This window comes from Pyxicephalus adspersus, chromosome 2, assembly GCF_032062135.1.
Source record: "Pyxicephalus adspersus chromosome 2, UCB_Pads_2.0, whole genome shotgun sequence".
In the NCBI taxonomy this organism is placed as follows: Eukaryota; Metazoa; Chordata; class Amphibia; order Anura; family Pyxicephalidae; genus Pyxicephalus; species Pyxicephalus adspersus.
Window position 1 is genome coordinate 98437338 of NC_092859.1, and position 3784 is coordinate 98441121.

At 41.3% G+C, this 3784-nt stretch overlaps 1 protein-coding gene and 1 long non-coding RNA gene across 4 annotated transcripts in view; one reads left to right on the forward strand and one right to left on the reverse strand.

Moving 5' to 3' along the window:
* The window catches only part of LOC140324049 (uncharacterized), a 51912-nt gene extending 49588 nt beyond the window's left edge, over positions 1 to 2324 (reverse strand). For 2 of the 3 annotated variants that reach the window (XR_011919475.1, XR_011919474.1), the window contains exon 1: positions 2116 to 2315. This is a non-coding gene — a long non-coding RNA (uncharacterized lncRNA). Of the gene's footprint in view, positions 1 to 2115 lie in introns of all 3 variants that reach the window. The other variant, XR_011919476.1, reaches the window with a different exon arrangement.
* The window catches only part of MAPK11 (mitogen-activated protein kinase 11), a gene marked incomplete in the record, with an annotated part of 23934 nt that overhangs the window by 3029 nt on the left and 17121 nt on the right, over positions 1 to 3784 (forward strand).

Consider the following 3784-nt stretch of genomic DNA (forward strand, 5'->3'; position numbering starts at 1 on the left):
TTCCCTGACCAGGGCAAGATGAGCAGGATGGACCATGGTGCCAACTTTTGGGACTATCAAGGTGTGGGGTGCCCTGCTCCTCTCTCAGGTGTTCCCCGACCAGGAAGCTAATGAGATGGATCATGACACCTGATACTGTATCTACAGGGAAGCCTTTGTCAACTTTTTTACTCCTGAGGAACCGTTAAAAAAAAGGTTTGGGAACCCCTTCTAAAACACATTATTTGATGCCCCCACGGTAATGGTCAATGTGAAGTATATCCCCTCTACCTGGGTGGTCCAAACCTAAATCTTATAGACAGGTAAAAGGATCATTGGGGTCACTCATTGGGGGTGGCATTAGACGCAGAACTATGGAGGTACCATCAGATGGAAGACAGCAGCAAAAGTTAAAGAACCCCTAAGAATGGAACACTAAACCCTGGTTGAGAATGGCAACTTTGGGCTATGGGGTGCCCTGCAGCCTGCCAGATGTTTCCTGACCATGGACATCATGGGATGCCACCATTTCCGTTCATTCATGTGATTGAAGGAGAAGGGGATACTTAGCAGAAGTTGCAGTGCTGATTGGAATCCGCCTGGGGGCGTCATGTGGCATGCCTTGTTTGTGTGCCACCTTTCACCTGTACTTGTATATCAGCCTGTCATTCATTCTGTACAATATACAGTATTTCTTTATTAATACTTGTTTTCTGATCACTTATTTTATGCAGCCTGGGGTACTTTTCTACGTGTAGAAGCTGTGTCTTTTTTCTCATATTTTGTCATTAGACATCTTAGGATGTGAGACCTTGTGTGGAGCAGCATGGTGTATTCTTTGAGAGACATGCAGATTTTCACCTCATTAGAACACGTATACTTGGCCCCAGGTACTTCTGGTAAACCTATGTTTATCTAGTTCTTTTGTTTTACACTTGACCCACATATTCAACTTACCAATTCACATGTGCCTACAAGCCTGCTCTATGAAGATTGCATTGTCAGTGACTGGCAATTACTGTATGATATAGAGAAATAGCCATAGACTGCGTCAGAAACTGTTCCAGTTCCAGATGGAGTATGCCAATCAGTGGGGGATCAGTGGGGGGGGGGGATTTGCCATGGGACCTTGGCTAGATGGAGGAGAGGGGAATTAAAAAATGCCCATAGGACCTTGGCTAGATTTGGGGGGTGAGAGAGTTAAAAAATACCCATAGGACCTTGGCTGGATGGAGGAGGGGGGAATTAAAAAATGCCCATGGGTCCTTGGCTAGATGGAAGGGGGGAGGGGGTTAAAGAATGCCCATGGGAGCTTGGCTGGACAGAGGGAGGGGGTTAAAGGATGCCCGTGGGACCTTGGCTGGATCGAGGGGGGGTAAAGAATACCTGTGGGACCTTGGATAGATGGAGGACGGGAGAAATTTACCTCCCTGGCGATATGAATGAGTATTTTTAAATGTAAAAGCGGTACATTAAAAATACTAAATTTTTAAAAATTTCCCACCTGGTCTTGCCTACCAGCTCAATGCTGACCGGCATCTGCTTACCCTGGCCTTGCATCCCCAACATTCACACGCTGGGGATGCAGATGCCGGGTACCGCTTTTGGCACTGAAAATTAACCCCAAGCCACACTTGGGAATACCGCCAGGGAGGTAAAGAATGCCTGTGGGACCTTGGCTAGACGGGAGGGGGGGGTTGCACTTGCACTTTTCAGTAACCACCTGGCTGTTTTTGGGTGGTAATTGAAAAGTTGGGTCACAGTACAGGGGCTGCCACACGCCAACTTTTTCTTCCCACCCAGATTAAAAAACGTTCTGAGGAGGATATTGCTAGGCAGAAGATTTGAAATATAAAAATGTGCCGGTTCTATTACTCTAATACCTTTTTTTATTATTAGATCTTTCATTCCATATACATCTCTGCATATTCACATTATGCTTTAGCTTCCTGAAAGATTATTAGAAGAAAGCCTGAGCAGTACTTTAAGAATCTCCTTGTAATTTAAGCTGTCGCTGCCAAATGTAATAGTGTTATCCTAAATCTTTGCACAGGGTGTTTCAGGACCTAAAGTTAGCACTAAGCACATCAATATAATCACATTTGGGGGTTTCTCATCCCCTTCTTGAATACTCACTAAAATGCTCCATGTCACTCATTTTTCAGGTGCTTCTTTTGAAACCCATAATTCAGTCTCTTCATTGCCATGGAGAGTACATGCCTGTCCTGATTAATTATCACAATAGCGATCAGAACTTCCTCTTCCATAACATTTGTTTTACTTGTAACAACAGTCAGATGACTTGGAGTAAAGTCCAGGATATTAAATGGTGACAGTACAAACACTGCTCACCAGCTCTCTCCCTTTGTACATGTGTTTATTCTCAGCAGGTCATGCCACTTTATAATAACACCTGCTGCTAGTCCCATACAAAAGAAAATCTGACTAAAACAGGTCACGATGATCTGCATATCATTTAAACTCTGTAATTAATTGCAAATAGTACATAGGAAATGTTGTTAATTTTGCTTGTTGTTGTTAATTTTAAGTTGATGCCTGTAACAGGTTTTAAAAAAGTTGTACCAGGATGATGTTTGCCACTTATGTTGCTGTCCTCTATATACTATAAAAGGCAGCGGTATCTTTGGATTATGTTTTTTATCTGCTTTCTTCTTTGCATAGTTGAGTTTTCACTGGCATTTATGGATGCACTGATGAAGTATAGATCCACTATGACTGAAGTTCCACCTGAGAGCCAGAAAATCATGGTCTCAGTATTAGTTTTCAGCCTTGTCTCTTGCATACAAATGTATTGTCATTATCTGCTATAGATGATAAAATTTACAATTAAATACATTTTTCCTAACTTGCTTCACTATTTGCACCAAAGTCAACCCTAATGCTAATAACCAAATTAGTTGTGAGATGTCCTGCCAGCTTTTTTTTTGCCATTGGTATGTTGTACTGTTTATAATAAAGTTAGGGTTTGGATAACTTTCATTGCATTTTTTTCATGTTACATGTCCCAACTTTTTTGGAAACTGGTTTGTATGTGTGTACACCTGCATGCTATGTTCATCCCTGGTAAATTTTGTAAGTGAAAGGAAGTAAACAACGAATGTAGACAATATTGTGTAAAAACAACAAATTTATTGCCGGTTAATTTTGGGCTCAGGGCATCCAAGTTATCCAACAGCCCCTTTGGCACAGATCAAGCAGTTAATGGTCTTTCAAATCTTTGCCTACCCTTCCTGATCACAAATTTCAAGAACTTCCTGGGCCATCTTGTTTGTTGAGCATGGTAAAGATCTGCACACAGATTTAGGTCATAAGGCTGTGATGACCTTCAGCTTTGTTTTCTTCAAGTAGGTCATGATGGATTTGCAGATATGTTTAGAATCATTCATCTCCTTTTCAGCTTTCTTGGCTGACTGTTTCACATGGCATGGCATGAAGATTTTAATGCGTGTTTCCTCTGCACATGCAATGTTTCTTGTGGCCCTGACTGCAACACAACTCCAAAACTTAAAGTTGAGAGGTTTCCTTTCATCAAATGCTGTTCCATTTTTTACCTTAAATTTTCATTTCACCAATACACAGTGTTCATTTACCAAATGCCTCTGGCTTGTCTAGCTGCTGTTTTGCATGCTTCATACATTTGATTTTACAGATGAGGTTGTAGAAAAGGCTTCCTACTGATAACTTCTCTGCAGATTATATTTGTGTTGAAGAAGTTCCACACCTTCTTCAGTTTTAGATCATATGAGGTATAGAATTCAAGAAGAATCAACATAATTGTTTTTTT